This window comes from Rhinoderma darwinii, chromosome 2 (assembly GCF_050947455.1).
Source record: "Rhinoderma darwinii isolate aRhiDar2 chromosome 2, aRhiDar2.hap1, whole genome shotgun sequence".
NCBI classification, from domain to species: Eukaryota; Metazoa; Chordata; class Amphibia; order Anura; family Rhinodermatidae; genus Rhinoderma; species Rhinoderma darwinii.
This window is the reverse complement of record NC_134688.1, coordinates 233,673,002-233,691,828: the sequence shown is the minus strand read 5'-3', so window position 1 is coordinate 233,691,828 and position 18,827 is coordinate 233,673,002. Positions and strand designations below refer to the sequence as shown.

At 42.2% G+C, this 18,827-nt stretch overlaps 1 protein-coding gene and 1 long non-coding RNA gene across 2 annotated transcripts in view; one reads left to right on the top strand and one right to left on the bottom strand.

Annotated features, from left to right (window-relative positions):
- Positions 1-18,827, bottom strand: part of DOC2B (double C2 domain beta) — a 657,062-nt gene that overhangs the window by 231,893 nt on the left and 406,342 nt on the right. The window lies entirely within an intron of this gene.
- Positions 9,863-11,084, top strand: LOC142741001 (uncharacterized). The gene is made up of 3 exons (XR_012880962.1): positions 9,863-9,941; positions 10,036-10,084; positions 10,572-11,084. It is a non-coding gene; the product is annotated as an uncharacterized LOC142741001 (long non-coding RNA).

Genomic DNA, 18,827 nt, shown 5'->3' with positions numbered 1-18,827 from the left:
GTAGTCACATCCGGTTTGAAATCAGTATTCTGCTTGCGCTCCAAGATACGTGGATTATGTGGAACGCAAACAGGAAATGGAGCAACGCATGGCCATCGATGAGCGAACTCAGGACAAACCTAGCCAGTGGGTAAGTAATAATGTTTGTTTCTCAATGGAATAACCATATTCATGTAAATATCGGGACATGAAAGATATTTTTAAATAAGGAAAAGCAAATATGTATATATTTTATTTGCCACCCAAGCATTTGTTGCTCCGTTTATAGTGAGAAAAAGGAGCATGATTGTTGATGCTTCTTGGTGTTACTTTGAATCAAACAGTCAATAATATTAGTTAATTGTGACCAAAATAGAAGTAAAAAAGAAAGAAATTATTTGAAAAGAAATAGGGGAATGAAGTGAAGGACAATATGGGGGCTTAAAAACTTTTACATGTAAGAAACATATAACATGCATGTGTTGTTGGTTAAAATGTGAAATGGAATGGGTCAGTGAAGATCGATTGGATAAGGATAATCATTAGTGACTCTTATAGTTTTTGCAATGCTTGTAACTAGGCTGCGTTTGTACAGTGTATTCTAAACAATATAATTATTGATGTATAATTCAAATTTATTATTAGTGTTGTATAAGGGGGGAAGAGCTGGAGGAGAGACGAAAAGAGGTATTTGGTTATGTGTATATAATATGAAAAATTACAAATGTCTACGATATTATGTATTTTTCTTTTTCAAGTGAGTGTAATTAATCAGAGGTTGGGAGACTGATGTTGGTAGTATGTGTATGATTAGTAGTGGAATATCAGTTCCTTTTTTAGGTTGAGGCCATTGGGGACTCGGGTTTTCAGTCTATATATCCAATAGGCTTCTCTTTGGTAGATCTTATGTTGTAGATCTCCGCCTCTTTTGGGAAGATGAACTTTTTCTATCGCATGGCATTTAAGTGTTTTTATTGCTCTGTTATGATGATAAATGAAGTGTTTAGCCACGCTGGAGGTGTTACTAATGTTAGGGTTACGGATATAGCTCAGGTGTTCCAATATTCTAGTCTTGAATTTTCGACTGGTACATCCAACGTATTTTAAATTACACCCAATACATTCAATGATGTAGATGACCGATGTGGAGTTGCAATTGATGTAGTTTTGTACTGTAAAAGTGTCAGAATTATTTGAGTTTGAAAAGGTTTTTGTGGGATGAGCATAAGAACATACTTTGCATGGATGTTGTCCACATTTGAAAAAACCCTTGTTTTCCAACCAGGTCGTTTTGGTTTCATTTGAGGTGAAAAGAGAAGGAGAGAGGAGACTGCCGAGTGAGGGGGCTTTTCGGGCCACTATTCTGCAGCCCCCTTGAAGAATGGAATGCAGGCTATCGTCTTCCATCAGGATCGGTAAGTATTTATTTACAATTTGTTTTATTTCAGGGAATTGATTGCTCTGCTGTAGGACCAGAGTGGGTATGTTAGGGTCTAATTTTTTGGTTTGGTTAGATTGTTTGAGTAAATTGGCTCTAGGTATCTTAGTTGTGATGTTGTTAGCTCGATTGAGTGACCAGTTGGGGTATCCTCTGTTGTGTAGCCTGGATTGTATTTGTTTTTGTTCCATGATGTATTGTTTGTTGGAGCTGCAGTTTTTTTTGGCTCAATACATTTCCCCGATGGGGATGGACATGATGGTCTTTTTTGAGTGGTTACTATTAGCGTGTAATATATTATTTGCAGTTATTGGTTTGCGGTAAGTTTTAGATTCTATGATAAATCCTTCTGAACCCTTCAATTCCAGGTCTAGGAACACGATGTTGGTTTTGTCATTGCTATGAGTGAATTGAAGATTGTATGGATTGTGATTAAAAAATTCTGCAAATATGGGGATGGTTGAGATGTCTCCGCTCCAGATAAATAGGAGATCATCTATGTATCTTCCATACCATTCTATGTAGTCCCCGAAGGGGTTGTCGGTGGAAAAGACGAAATGTTCCTCCCACCACGCCATGACTAAATTAGCTATGGAGGGGGAGAATTTGGCCCCCATGGATACACCTTTTAGCTGTAGATAAAATTTTCCGTCAAACTGAAAATGGTTGTGAGTCATAAGGAACATTAATATATCCAGGATGTAAATTTGGAAATTTTTGCTATATGTGCTATGAGTGGCTAGATGATGTTCTAGAGCAGCATAGGCGACTTGGTGAGGGATACAAGTGTACAGTGAGACTACGTCACATGTGAGCCATACATAATCTTTCTTCCAGATTTTGTGTTGAAAGGAACATAACACCTCTTGTGTCTTTGAGAAAGCCCGGTGTTTGTTGGGCTAAAGGTTGTAACAGCGCGTCAGCCATTTTTCTAGAAGGGAGCCGATACCTGAGACTATAGGTCGCATTGGTGGGGGATTCATTTTTTTATGTATTTTGGGAAGAGCATGTATAATCGGCATAATTGGTTGCTCGATATAGATGTAATCTAGTTGTTTTTGGTTAATGAATCCGCCTCTCAAGCCTTCATTTAGCAGTTGTTTCATGATGGTTTGGATTTTTTCTGTAGGGTTGTTGTCAAGTCTTTTGTAGGTGTTTTCATCTGACAAAAGATCCAGTATTGATTGTCTGTAGTCGGTTTTGTTCATTACCGCTATACCTCCTCCCTTCTCAGACATTTTGATTATTATTTCTTTGTTGTTTTTGAGTGACTTAACTGCATTTTTTAGTCTGGGAGGAAGATTGGATTCGTATTTGGTTAGTTTGACTCTATCAGATAGATCCTGAAATTCCTTTTCAATTATTGTTTGAAAGTAATCCATAGACTCTGTCCTTGATTTTATAGGATAGAATTTTGGATTAGTTGTAGAGAAATTGCTGGAATTGTTTGTCAATATATTTGGACTGTCTGTGCAGAGACTCTCCAGACAGACGATGGTTTTAAGTTCTTGGAAGGAGAATTGTATTAATGGTTGTTCTTTGTTTCCTTGTTGTGATGCTTCAGAAAAATCTGTTGGTCCACTTGTTGTAGGGGATAATGGCGCTGTGTTGTCATGTCCCAAGATTTGTGGTTCCGGTGTAAGGAAGTGCCTCTTGATTGTGAGATTCCGTATAAACTTATTGATGTCCAAAAGTGTATGAAAGGGGTCAAAATTATTGTTCGGAGCAAAGTTAAGGCCTAACGAAAGTGCTTCATTTTGTGCTGGTGTGAGTATGGTAGATGATCGGTTGACAACATTTAAATTTAAAGTTGAAATTTGCGAGATCGGAGGTGACGGCTTTGGATCTGATCTAGTCTGTCTATGTTTCCTGCCGCCCCTCCTTCTTCGTTTTTTGACATATGTTGAATGTTGTCATGTCATGCCCAGGTGCGAATCCGAACCAGTACCCTCACAAAATCGTCGGGTATGATACAACTATTTTATTCAATATGCTTTTCCTGGACTAAGATTTTGATCTACAAAAACTTTCAGCTCTCCATTTGCTTCAATTAAACCAGCATCTTTGGCCATGTTACCAAATATGCAGAATTAATGGAGCAGGATTGCCACCCAGTTGAGCCTTCGTGTCCTGAGCTCAGGGCCTCATGCAGGACACCAACCTCTTGATCAACTGTTAGGACAAGCTCTCCAGCTCCGTCAGCAGAGAGGCACTGATACAGCAGGGGGTGCAGGACGGTTCATGTGAGTGAGGGAGGAGGAGAAGGGCCAGCCGCTGCCGCAGCACACAACAGAGTGGCGGTGACTCTCGAGGCCTTGGCCTGTACAGGGGGTGCCCTGCAGGAGTGCAGGCTGTCACGGAGAGATAGGTACAGGAACGGGCAGGACCAGGGCGCAGGGATGATGCATCCTCAGTGGTGGGAGGTTGCCCCTACTTATCACCACAGCCCAGAGCGTGTCCCCTCACCTGCGTCCACACTGTGACTACACGCGGTATCCGTGCACCCTGGCACTCTTCCTTATCACCCAGGCTGTCAGGCGCTCGGACCCGGTGACTACCGCCCCTTAAGTCCACGCTCTGCAGTCTTCCTCTTAGGCCCGTCTTCTCTTCCTTCTCTCGCTGTATCCTCCCTTCCCGTCACCTCAAACAAAAAACCGAGCTTGGCGGCGTCTCGGTTTTTTGTTTGAGGTGACGGGAAGGGAGGCCTAAGAGGAAGACTGCAGAGCGCGGACTTAAGGGGCGGTAATCACCGGGTCCGAGCGCCTGACAGCCTGGGTGATAAGGAAGAGCGCCAGGGTGCACGAATACCGCGTGTAGTCACAGTGTGGACGCGTGTGAGGGGACCCGCTCTGGGCTGTGGTGATAAGTAGGGGCATTCTCCCACCACTGAGGATGCATCATCCCTGCGCCCTAGTCCTGCCCGTTCCTGTACCTATCTCCCCGTGACAGCCTGCACTCCTGCAGGGCACCCCCTGTACAGGCCAAGGCCTCGAGAGTCACCGCCGCTCTGTTGTGTGCTGCGGCAGCGGCTGGCCCTTCTCCTCCTCTCTCACTCACATGAACCGTCCTGCACCCCTTGCTGTATCAGTGCCCCTCTGCTGACGGAGCTGGAGAGCTTGTCCTAACAGTTGATGAAGAGGTTGGTGTCCTGCATGAGGCCCTGAGCTCAGGACACGAAGGCTCAACTGGGTGGCAATCCTGCTCCATTAATTCTGCATATTTGGTAACATGGCAAAAGATGCTGGGTTAATTGAAGCAAATGGAGAGCTGAAAGTTTTTTGTAGCTCAAAATCTTAGTCCAGGAAAAGCATATTGAATAAAATCGTTGTATCATACCCCGACGATTTTGTGAGGGTACTGGTACGGATTCGCACCTGGCCGCCCGTTCGGAGGAGCAGTTTTTTCTTCCAAGTTTGCATCACTTCAAAACCACGAGGAAATGAATTCCTGATACGAATTCACCCCATGCGGTTATGGCTCCAGAGGCAAGCACAGTGTGACCGAGTGTGTACAAGCTACAAAGTCAAGTTGTGCTGGCGACATTGCACAACTCACCAAGGTGAGCTCCATTCATATTAACATCTTATCCAATATATATCAGAACGATATCACCTCAGAGGAGCGCCGTTTTCTCTCTTTTTTTATCTTTTTTTCAAGAATCTATTTCTTTTCAAATAATTTCTTTCTTTTTTACTTCTATTTTGGTCACAATTAACTAATATTATTGGCGGTTTGATTCAAAGTAACACCAAGAAGAATCAACAATCATGCTCCTTTTTCTCACTATAAACGGAGCAACAAATGCTTGGGTGGCAAATAAAATATATACATATTTGCTTTTCCTTATTTAAAAATATCTTTCATGTCCCGATATTTACATGAATATGGTTATTCCATTGAGAAACAAACATTATTACTTACCCACTGGCTAGGTTTGTCCTGAGTTCGCTCATCGATGGCCAGGCGTTGCTCCATTTCCTGTTTGCATTCCACATAATCCATGTACCTTGAAGCGCAAGCAGAATACTGATTTCAAACCGGAAGTGACTACATCCCAGCCGAGCCATTTGAAAGACTACAACAATACCTGATTTTTCTCGTTCTAACCAATTAAAATCAATACAATTCACACCTATTCCACGGGAACGTTAATAACTCTCTACAAACAAGGTTTTTATCTAAACCATTTACTTATTCATCCAAGTATTAGTTTGTCACGCCCACAAAATAAGACTTCCATCATATTCCATCTTCCACTTGCGTTCCGGGAAACCCAATTCCATCTGGAACGCAATCGGAATACACACGTGTCAAACCGGATATATATACCGGCCACACATGTCAGACAGTCAACATCAGCCATGACTAAGGATGCAGGAAGCGTCTGAAACGCGTAGGCTCCCTACACCTCCGATACCTCTCCCTACACTCCAGGATATCATCTTTTCCTTTGATCCTGTTTTAACTCAACTGAATTAAACTTGGAACAAGTTTCCATTTATCTACAACCACACTGGATCCAACCCTCTCTTTTCTTCTGCTAAAGCATGCAGGACCTGCTAACACTGAACCCATCAGTCCCGCGGACCTGACAGATACAGCTGCTCTATATAAAGGATACAAAGCAGCTGTATCTCAAAAAGTCAAAATAATTTTTAATAAAAAGTATTTAGAAAGTTGCACTAAACAAACTGATAGACATTTTTATTTAAAAAATAACAACAAAAAAACAAAAACGATTTCAAAGGTGTACATAATTTTTAACGGTCACATTTTGTACTGCTCATACTACAATACCTTAGTCAGGTTGGTGTTCTCTTATTGCTGCAGTAGAGATATCTGCAATTGGTTAACCTTTTTTTCCTTATCATCTCATAATAGAAAAGGAAATAAAGTTGATGTGCAACTGACCTTATTAGTCTGTCTATGCAATTTACTCAGACATTCTTCCTATCTCCATTTCAGTTAATTGGGATAAAGTAAAGTTACCTGTCTGGTTCAGAAGAATGATTTTATATTTACATTAATCCCTAGCAAATGTAGAACTTTAAATTAGCATATCTCATAACTTATTTATTCACTTTTACAACTACAACAGCATCTAAATCACTAAAGGACAAATGTAAACTCTTTAATTTTCGAATTGCCCAAGAATTTAAATTTAACTGCAGGATTCCTGAAGAGAAAGTGGCCTTAAAGGGATCCTGTCATCACCATCTTACCTTTTAAAACGTCCTGACCCTGTAGTGCCCGCTGCTGTCCATCGTGCATTGATGTGTTCTTCTCTCCCTTCCTCTTCTTCTTGCCCGAAATATAGCCATTAAACGTTTTCCCGCCTTTTATGCTAATTCATTTTAGCTTTGTGACTCACGATCTTGACTCCACCCACGTACTCTGCCTGTACAGCCCTAATTGCCGAACTCTCGGTTCACATCTCGCGCATGCGTGCCTCACCACACTTCCCTGCTTCATTCATCCTGAAATATTTAACTGCGCATGCGCCGCGCGGGTACACACCCCCCTCGTCGTATTGTATCGATCATAATAAATGTTTTCCAGCAACGAAAGAGAACGCAGGACGCTGGACATCGTTTCCTTCCTGGACACAACATCAACCACAGTTTTTCAGGTATGTAACTCTAAGTCTTGAAGTTCATTTTTGTTCAAATGTTCATTCATGTTGATTTTCCCTGTGTAAATTCTATAGTATGCTTGCCTAGATGTGTATAGGCCTATATATTATGCATTGCTGGTTATGTAGTGATGTGTTGCATTGCATTGCTGGTTATGTAGTGATGTGTTGCATTGCATTGCTGGTTATGTAGTGATGTGTTGCATTGCATTCTTGGTTATGTAGTGATGTGTTGCATTGCATTGCTGGTTATGTAGTGATGTGTTGTATTGCATTGCTGGTTATGTAGTGATGTGTTGCATTGCATTGCTGGTTATGTAGTGATGTGTTGCATTGCATTGCTGGTTATGTAGTGATGTGTTGCATTGCATTGCTGGTTATGTAGTGATGTGTTGCATTGCATTGCTGGTTATGTAGTGATGTCTTGCATTGCATTGCTGGTTATGTAGTGATGTGTTGCATTGCATTCTTGGTTATGTAGTGATGTGTTGCATTGCATTGCTGGTTATGTAGTGATGTGTTGCATTGCATTGCTGGTTATGTAGTGATGTGTTGCATTGCATTGCTGGTTATGTAGTGATGTCTTGCATTGCATTGCTGGTTATGTAGTGATGTGTTGCATTGCATTGCTGGTTATGTAGTGATGTGTTGCATTGCATTGCTGGTTATGTAGTGATGTGTTGCATTGCATTGCTGGTTATGTAGTGATGTGTTGCATTGCATTGCTGGTTATGTAGTGATGTGTTGCATTGCATTCTTGGTTATGTAGTGATGTGTTGCATTGCATTGCTGGTTATGTAGTGATGTGTTGCATTGCATTGCTGGTTATGTAGTGATGTGTTGCATTGCATTCTTGGTTATGTAGTGATGTGTTGCATTGCATTGCTGGTTATGTAGTGATGTGTTGCATTGCATTGCTGGTTATGTAGTGATGTCTTGCATTGCATTGCTGGTTATGTAGTGATGTGTTGCATTGCATTGCTGGTTATGTAGTGATGTATTGCATTGCTGGTTATGTAGTGATGTGTTGCATTGCATTGCTGGTTATGTAGTGATGTCTTGCATTGCATTGCTGGTTATGTAGTGATGTGTTGCATTGCATTGCTGGTTATGTAGTGATGTATTGCATTGCTGGTTATGTAGTGATGTGTTGCATTGCATTGCTGGTTATGTAGTGATGTCTTGCATTGCTGGTTATGTAGTGATGTGTTGCATTGCATTGCTGGTTATGTAGTGATGTGTTGCATTGCATTGCTGGTTATGTAGTGATGTGTTGCATTGCATTGCTGGTTATGTAGTGATGTGTTGCATTGCATTGCTGGTTATGTAGTGATGTCTTGCATTGCATTGCTGGTTATGTAGTGATGTGTTGCATTGCATTCTTGGTTATGTAGTGATGTGTTGCATTGCATTGCTGGTTATGTAGTGATGTGTTGCATTGCATTGCTGGTTATGTAGTGATGTGTTGCATTGCATTGCTGGTTATGTAGTGATGTCTTGCATTGCATTGCTGGTTATGTAGTGATGTGTTGCATTGCATTGCTGGTTATGTAGTGATGTGTTGCATTGCATTGCTGGTTATGTAGTGATGTCTTGCATTGCATTCTTGGTTATGTAGTGATGTGTTGCATTGCATTGCTGGTTATGTAGTGATGTGTTGCATTGCATTGCTGGTTATGTAGTGATGTCTTGCATTGCATTGCTGGTTATGTAGTGATGTGTTGCATTGCATTGCTGGTTATGTAGTGATGTATTGCATTGCTGGTTATGTAGTGATGTGTTGCATTGCATTGCTGGTTATGTAGTGATGTCTTGCATTGCATTGCTGGTTATGTAGTGATGTGTTGCATTGCATTGCTGGTTATGTAGTGATGTATTGCATTGCTGGTTATGTAGTGATGTGTTGCATTGCATTGCTGGTTATGTAGTGATGTCTTGCATTGCATTGCTGGTTATGTAGTGATGTGTTGCATTGCATTGCTGGTTATGTAGTGATGTATTGCATTGCTGGTTATGTAGTGATGTGTTGCATTGCATTGCTGGTTATGTAGTGATGTCTTGCATTGCTGGTTATGTAGTGATGTGTTGCATTGCATTGCTGGTTATGTAGTGATGTGTTGCATTGCATTGCTGGTTATGTAGTGATGTGTTGCATTGCATTGCTGGTTATGTAGTGATGTGTTGCATTGCATTGCTGGTTATGTAGTGATGTGTTGCATTGCATTGCTGGTTATGTAGTGATGTGTTGCATTGCATTCTTGGTTATGTAGTGATGTGTTGCATTGCATTGCTGGTTATGTAGTGATGTGTTGCATTGCATTGCTGGTTATGTAGTGATGTGTTGCATTGCATTGCTGGTTATGTAGTGATGTCTTGCATTGCATTGCTGGTTATGTAGTGATGTGTTGCATTGCATTGCTGGTTATGTAGTGATGTGTTGCATTGCATTCTTGGTTATGTAGTGATGTGTTGCATTGCTGGTTATGTAGTGATGTCTTGCATTGCATTCTTGGTTATGTAGTGATGTGTTGCATTGCATTGCTGGTTATGTAGTGATGTGTTGCATTGCATTCTTGGTTATGTAGTGATGTGTTGCATTGCTGGTTATGTAGTGATGTCTTGCATTGCATTCTTGGTTATGTAGTGATGTGTTGCATTGCATTGCTGGTTATGTAGTGATGTGTTGCATTGCATTCTTGGTTATGTAGTGATGTCTTGCATTGCATTCTTGGTTATGTAGTGATGTCTTGCATTGCATTCTTGGTTATGTAGTTATGTCATGTACTGAAATGTTACATTGTGTCCCTTTTTCCAGCTTGGATTCTGCTTACTTGAAGTACAGCAAATCACATTTTCTATCTTAGTTTGAAACTTACAAAAGATAAAAAATAGGTAAGTACTAGTTTTAAAAAAATTTGAGGCTACATTAAAACGTTGGAAAACGTATCAAACATTTTTTAATTGTTATATTAATTTTGTACACTAGGCAATCAATAAATCTTAGGACGTACATTCGTTCATGTGTTGTGGCCTTGGTAAGTATATTCTAAACAATTTTGAATGCAATACTGAAACAGATAACATCGCACATGTCAACCAATCAACTTACCAAGGTAAAAACGTTAACTTATTTTTCTTAAACGTTGGTAAGTGCCTTTCTTACAACTAACCGTTTGTGGCCTCATGCACACGACCGTGCTGGTAATTACGAATCTTAATTACCAGCACGGGCGGCCACGGGCAGCCGGTCGTTTTTCCGAGCCGTGCTCCCATTATAAAGTATAGCAGCACGGCCCGTAAAATTAAAAAATAGAACATGTTATATTTTTTTAACGGCACGGGCACCTTCCCGTGAGAAAACGGGAAGATACCCGTGACTAACAGAAGTCTATGGGCCCGTTATTGCGGGTCGGAATTACGACCCGCAATAACGGGTGTTTTTACGGTCGTGTGCATGCGGCTTAATTTGATGGTTTTTTTTTCAATAGATTTCAGTCAATTTTCTTTTTTTTGCGATTACAGATAAATACAATGCCTTCATGCGTTATTAGCAATTGCCTGAGTAAGACAGGCAGAAAGGATCAAAGCATAGCTATCCGCTTGCATTCCTTTCCAAAGGATCCACAACGCATACAACAATGGCTAAATCAAACTGGTCAGAATTTTACAGACATCAACAAAATGATACAAACAATAATTGAAGATAAGTGCCAAAAATTCCGCATGTGCTCACTACATTTCAGCCAAGATTGTTATAAGGAAACCAAACATTGCCAAACACTCCGTCAAGATGCACTGCCTACCATTTTCCAACAAATTCCAGAGGGTAAGTGTTACATAGAAGAGACCCTGAAGAAGGACAGAAAGAAGAAAAAAATGAAGAGACCATTTGATCATGCCGTTGCTGGTACCTCGACCAGTGAAGATCTTGCCTTGGACGATTTTTGCAAAGAAAGTCTCTCTGAGTGTCATCCAAAGCAGTGTTCTGTGTCTACTCAAACAGATTACACCCTATTAAATGCGATGATTTTTTACATCTCTGGAACAGATACATCGAGAGAAATTTCAAGTAACACTGTTGTTCTTTCTCTCTCTCCAATAACTTTAAAATCTAACCCAAATTTTCAAAAAACAAGCAGCCCAAAAACGGTAAGTAGCTCTGAATTCTCTTCTCCCCAAAAAAAAAAGGCACTTATACAGATTGAGACAAAAGAGACTTGCGACTTTCAAGAAGACGACATCAACTTTCAAGACATCATACCACTTTCTCCTATTGAAGAAGCTTTTGGGATACTAGAAGAAAGCATTGACACAGAAAGTGATGCTATTCTGGATAAAAATGATGGCTATAAAGATGAAGACTATCTACCCCAAGATACCAGTATGACAGATTCAGATTAAAATATTAAAATAACATGAACTGTGTCAAGTCTATTATTACTATTAGGTGTAATGTTTCTTTTCTGAAATTGTGTACGAAAAATACGAGTTTAGTGTTGTACATTTGTTTGTTTTTTTAAAGTCTAATATGGTGTATCAAGATTAAACAAAAGAGTACACGTTACCTTACACTAAGGGCCTGTTCACATCAGTGTTGGCTTTCCGTTGAGGGGTTCCGTCGGAGGTTTCCATCGTGGAACCCCGCAACGGAAAGCCAGTGTGAAACATTATCTTCCGTTTGCATCGCCATTGATATCAATGGTGAAGGAAACATTGATAATGGTTTCCGTCTGTCAACGTTCCGGCAGGTTTCATTTTTTTCTACTGAAGAAATTGCGCAGTCGAGGGGGCTGAGCCGGCGTCATCAGCGGTGGATGTCAGCTGTATGTTAAAGCTGACATCCACCTGTAACGGTGGATCCCTGCCATTAACCCCTGTAGCTCCAATCCCTGCCATGAACACCTTTGATGCAGCGATCGTAATCGATCGCTGCATCTTAGCGTTTGCGTTACAAGCCCTGCCGTGTGTCCTAACACCTGTTTATGATCACACGGGGGGTATTTTTTTGATACTGGGAAAAAATGTCTTTCAGAATTTTGTAATGCTTTTTCTCCTTTAGTCCTTGTGGAAATGAGAAAAAGAACTGCAAATCCGAATTTGTTAACAAAAAAATGTGGAGTTTTATTCTCACGGAATAAAAATGTGAGAAATTGCTGATAAAAGACAATTCAGAACTTGTTGCACTTTCGGTGGTAATATGTCAGATTTTACAAATGAGGCTCCTCAGGAAGGTCAATAGTGGCCAAAGCAGAAGGGGTTAAACGGCAGGAGTGTTGACGGTCGGAACACAAACAAAGTTCAATAGTTGAAATGCTGTTGACATTTTCACTTTTAATAAAGATTTCAAGCTTTTACAAAGGTTTAAAATGATCAATTGCATTAGCCCTAAACAAAAAAATAATAAAAGTGTATAAAGTGCAACATAATGCTTGAAGAACAGAACGAATTGAAAAATGAATTAGATCACTACTCAAAGGCCATGAATTCAGCTGGAGTATCACTACAAGGAAGGAATCCCATGTATTCTCCATCCAAATCGGGAAAAGCAGCGCGGACTTTGCGTACGACGCAGGACGGAATGGGTCGTCTATTTCCTATACCTAAATAGCCGTGAATCCACGCAGTAAAGGATCTATATGCAGTCTTTCTAAGGTGCCTACAGGTAAATGAACACAAGCAGAACGCAGGCATATCATAAAAATATTTTAGCTATGTCCTTGTATTTGTTTAAACTTTATAACTAATGCTCGAGTAATTTTCGCTGGCTGAATCACAACGATCATTACTAAGTTGGAGAATTAATGTTAGACATGAAGAGGTTAACACTAATCCACATTATTAACCTGCTACCCAGCGCCCCCAGGAAGAGCCGGGTACGATCTAGTACCCAACCATCTGTAGTGACAGAGGGGCACCAGCCGCAGTCTGGTATTAATAGGCTGGGAAAGGGCAAAAACTGTGACCTTCCCACCCTGGTAATGCTAGGCTGCTGTTGCTGTGTTGTATCTGGATGGTTATAAAAATGGGGAAACCCCACATCGTGCTGTGAAATTATTTTTAAAAAAAAATGACGTGGGGTCCCCCCCAATTTTAATAAACAGCCCGATACAACACAGCAACAGCAGGCTAGCATTACAAGGGTGGGAAGGGCCACTGTTTTTGGCCTTTCCCAGCCTAATAATACCAGCCTGCAGTCACCCCCGTGCCCGACCATCACTACAGATGGTCGGGTACTGGATCGTACCCGGCTCTTCCTGGCACCCCTGGTGGCGGTGGGTACCAGGGTAATAATGGGGCTTAGTGTTAGCCTTTTCACCGGCTAACACTAAGCCCCGCCTTAGTAATGGATACTGTCAACCTGTCAGCGGCCATTACTAAGTTGGTAACTATAAAGTTTAAAAAAAAAATGACGTGGGGTCCCCCCCAATTTTAATAAACAGCCAGATACAACACAGCAACAGCAGGCTAGCATTACCAGGGTGGGAAGGGCCACTGTTTTTGGCCTTTCCCAGCCTAATAATACCAGCCTGCAGTCACCCCCGTGCCCGACCATCACTACAGATGGTCGGGTACTGGATCGTACCCGGCTCTTCCTGGCACCCCTGGTGGCGGTGGGTACCAGGGTAATAATGGGGGTTAGTTTTAGCCTTTTCACCGGCTAACACTAAGCCCCGCCTTAGTAATGGATACTGTCAACCTGTCAGCGGCCATTACTAAGTTGGTAACGATAAAGTTTAAAAAAAAAAAAAGACACAGAACAAATAGATTTATTGAAATAAAACACCCCCACACAACCCTCATTAACCATTTTATTCACAATAAAGAAGGCGTCATCGAAGTAGTCCTCGAATCCGACGTAGTCCAACGACCCAACCTGCAAAAAAAAACACTAAAAAAAATTCATTAGTAAGAGCCTGTCCACATCACCGCTGCCCTTCCATTGATAGGTTCCGTCGGGTTAACCCCTCAACAGAAAGGCAAACTGAAACCGCCGCTTCAGTTTCCCTCACCATTGATCTCAATGGTGACGGAAACGTTGTGAAAGATTTCTGTTTCTCACCGTTGTGGCAGGATTCCGTTGTTTTGCGTTGTCGACTGCGCTATTGATTCTGCCAAAACAACGGAACCCGTTCACAACGGTGACAAACAGGAACCATTAGCAAAGTTTCCATCACCATTGAGATCAATGGTGATGCAAACGGACTTTACGTTGAGGGGTTAACCAGATGGAACCTCTCAACGGAAGGGCAGCGGTGATGTGAACAGGGCCTTAGATACAGGGCCCATGTGCATGTGTGATACTGTTTGTTGTACCCTGTATCTAAGCCTAAGGTAGGGTTAGATACAGGGTCCAGCAGACAGTATTCTTATGCAGTATAAGCTTGGGGTCTATATCTAAGCCTAACAAACGGTAGGCCTAAAAGGGGGTTGTACAGACACTAAACATTGATGGCCTATCCTCAAGGATAGGCCATCAATAGCTAATGAGTCGAGGTCCCACTAGCGGGACCCCCGCCATCCAGCTGTTTTGAAGGGGTTGCAGCACCTCGTACGAGCACTACTTCCCCTTCATTTCCCGCCCTTGCTCACACTGTGAATCGCTGACACGTCCGTGTCGGCAATTCAGTGTGAGAATGTGACCGGAATGAAGGGGAAGTAGTGCTCGTACGAGCGGCTACTACCCCTTCTAAACAGCTGAATGGGGGGGTGTCGGACACCAACACATCAGCAAGACACTTACCTCCTCTTCGGCCACTGCTGCAGACACAAAGCGAGGGGAGAAGCAGCTGGAGATGAGAAGTGTGGTGGAGAGCAATAGAGAAAAGCTTACCTCTGCACTGCTGCGTTCACTCAGCTGTCAGGAGACGGGGGCTGGATTAGAACAGGAACCGACGGCCTGTGATGACGTCACACAGAGCGCCGCGCATGCGCAGTCCTATACAGTGAGACCATCTACTTTACAGTCTCAATGCGCAAGCGCGGGATTTCAAGTGCAGTGAAGTGAGAGAAGCTGTCAATCAACAATAAGGGGGCGGAGCCAACTCTGAAACGCCGGAGGAAGAAAAATCTGACTCTTTTCGAGTGAAGATTTGACTCTTTTGTGGTCATTTGCATACGGCGCGGGACCATTGAAAACAGGAATACTGAAGGTACAGAGCCGACATTTAACGTATTTAGAGGTTAGTTAACAATGATTTTTCACCCACTTTCAAATGGTATTGCAGGCTTCATACCGAAAATGCTGGTGACAGGTTCCCTTTAAAGAGGTAATCCCAAAAACACATGTATCCCCTATCCACAGAATAAGGGATACATGTGTGATTTCTGAGGGTCCGACCACTGGGACCCCCAGTGATGAGAGGTATGGGGACTTGAAAGTTCCCCGAAGTGCTCTAGGAAAATGAAACGCTGTTGCGCATGCTCATTTCTAGGGAGCTTCCATAGACAGAAGTCCCGAAAGTCCCATAGAAATTAATGGAGCGCTGGCCGAGTATGCGCACCTGTGCTCCATTTTCATGGGGGACTTTTGGACCCCCACGCTTCTCATCGCTGGGTGTCCCAGCAGTCGGACCCCCTGCAATCACGCATGTATCCCCTATCCAGTGGATAGGGAATACATGTGTTTTGTGGGAAAATTCTTGTAGCGCATATGTCATTGTCATTCAGAAGCATGTTTCCCATTAAAGGATTTTCTATTCAACTGACTTTTCTTTGTCTCTTCGATTACAATTCTTAGGAAATTAAGTGAGAATCTTTATTTGCTTTTTCCAGTCACCAAATCATTCAATGAGCCATGTTTAAAGACATCGGTTTAAAGTATAAGTAGTGTCAAATATAGCAGATATTGATAATAAATGTTATAAAGGAACATTCCGGCAAAACTGATACACTGGCACAGATTTAGTAATGTTGTCCTAAATTTAGACAGCTCAGAATTAGACTAGATGCGCCACATTTACCACAGTTTCTCATGCTGGATGATAATTTTGGCGCATCTCTAGACACTTTTTGCCTAACTTTACACTATCTTGGAGCTGATTTAGGCTATGTTCACACGGAGTATTTTGGGGGAGGAATATCTGCCTCAAAATTTCGTTTGGAACTTTGAGGCAGATATTCCTCTCCCTGCACGCCGATTTTCGCGGCAATTATCGCGCCGTTTTTCGCCCGCGGCCATTGAGCGCCGCGGGCATAAAACAGCGAGATATACGCTTTCTCCTGCCTCCCATTGAAGTCAATGGGAGGTCGGAGGCGGAAGCGCCCGAAGATAGGGCATGTCGCTTCTTTTTCCCGCGAGGCAGTTTTACTGCTCGCGGGAAAAAGACGCCGACGCCTCCCATTGAAATCAATAGGAGGCGTTCTCGGGCCGTTTCTGCCGAGTTTTGCGACGCGGTTTCCGCGTCAAAAAACTCGGCAAAATACCCCGTGTGAACATAGCCTTAGTTTGCAACCAATATTTGTGCCAGAAAATGTTTAAACAGCGGCCAAAACGTCGTAAACTAGAACAAGCCAAACTAATGCCCATTTTCTACAAATATTTACTACTGTGTCGAACGTGGTGCAAAAAAATATCCTATCTCTAGGCCAAATAGACCCACAGCAGAAAAACAGTGATTCCGAAACATAAATTGACATGCTGCGGATTTAAAAAAAACGCACCGCAGGTCAGTTTATGAACGGTTTTTTGGCAGGTTTTCTTTCGCAGCGTGTGGATGAGATTGGTTCAAATTTCACCCACTCTGCTGCTACTGTATTGCACTGCGGTTTTTCTGCAATGAAATCCGTTGTGAAAAATCTGCGGTGTTTATGCTACGTGTGGACATACCCCTACAGTGACAATCCTGCATAGCGTCGTACACCACCAAGGCCCACAGTTTCATACTTGTGGACTATGTTGGCGCTGTATAAATTAAGATTATTATTACTGTGCATAAATATTATTAGGTATAAATATCAATCTTTCTAATTGTACATAAATTGATGGGTCTTATTGGGGATCACGGATAATCTTTTATATTTAAATGGCATCCCATACATTTTAGAGCATTTATTCACCTCTTCTAGTTTTAGTGTGATAAAATCAAGATCTAAAAATAGTAAGTTCTATTTAGGTTTCTCTGTAATAATGGATCTCTAAGGAACAAAAACTTCAATGAAATTATAGTTAAAACTGCCTGAAACTGAAGGCAATGACTTTTTCCTCACAACTTATTTTTATCTATAATATCATATCACAAACCATTCTCATACAGTTACATCAAAGATTTGGTGTCAGCCCTGTGGCATTCATCCTCAATGATATGAGACTACTGAATTTTGCTAGAAGGTAGGAACTGGTGATCATCTTGTTTTCAAGATATAGTGCCATCATAAAAACTGTTTCTCTATAATGGAATTTTTGGAACTTCAGCCATAATGTCCATACATGTTTCTCAATAATATATGCAGACATTTTTCTTCAGGTCAAAAGATATGATAAAAACACAAGATTCAATACTTGTTTTCATTTTTAAAACTACATCAGTATGTTGAATATTTGTTTTTTACCAAAATCATGTGATGTTTTGTTTTTACAGACTGTAGCTGACTATAGTCCCCCCACTAAATAAGGTTTCTAAAAAAGATAATTTTTTTATCTTGTGTACATCCAAACTAGAATTTAGACATTTGAGTAGTAAGACATGGGCCAATGTTTACTATGCAGTTTACTGCAGGTTTTGGCATAAACGACACTAAAAAAGTTGCGTAAAAAATTGGACTTTTCTGATCTCTCGTCAGAATATAAAGTGATGAGACAAGTGGGCGTTAGGGAGCCTAACTGCGATCACGTCTTCCATACAAAGCACACACAGAGAAGAGAATATCCTGCTTATCAATCTCTATCACATATATAAAAACAGCAGCAGCATGGAGGACATCATACAGCAGTAATGAGCAGTGTAGCTGTTAGTCCAGCACTGGGGTGAGATAAAATATTTACTAGGAAGCTGCTGCAGTGTCTCGGTCTCTCTGCCTCTGCTCCCTTCTCCCTCTCATCCGATGCTCTGGCCGGGGATTTCTCTCCTGGAGGAGCCCTTGACGTCACTGCCCGTATATGGACAGTGAAACCTGGGACTCCCTCTAGGAGCAGAGTCCCCGGCCAGAGCGTTGACAAGGCTCTGACCTGGGATTCCGCATCTAGGAGGGGAATCCCTGGCCAGAGTGTCGGCAACGCTCTGGCCGGCGATTCCGCTCCAGGAGGAGTCCCTAACATCACTGTCCATGTATGGACAGTGACGTCAGGGGCTTCTCCAGGAGTGGAATCTCCGGCCCGAGTGTTGGAAATGCTCTGGCTGTGGATTCCACTTCTAGAAGGAGCTCCAAAGGCACTACCTACAGGGAGGGAACTGTGTGGCACTACCAGGCAAGGGGGATTCCGCTAGACAGGGGCTCCCTCTAGGAGCGGAATCCCCGGAAAGAACATCGGCAACGCTCTGGCCGGGGATTCACCTCCTGGAGGAGCCATGACGGTAGCGTCAGCAAGTGAAGTGGTCCCCGGCACTTGCCCGGGTTCGCCGGATGCTGATGCTGGCCCTTGCTCTCTGGCACCCCGCTCTCAAATTAGCAGTTAGAAATCAAGAAGCACATATACATTGGGTTTCTGTTGTTGGTGTCATATACATATACATGCATGCACTCTCGAATTCGGCTGAGCAAGTATGTTTAATTCAATAGGGTAAGGGAGGAAGCTACTATCTCTTATTTCCTCCAGATATTGGGGGACAGTCAGTTTGCTCC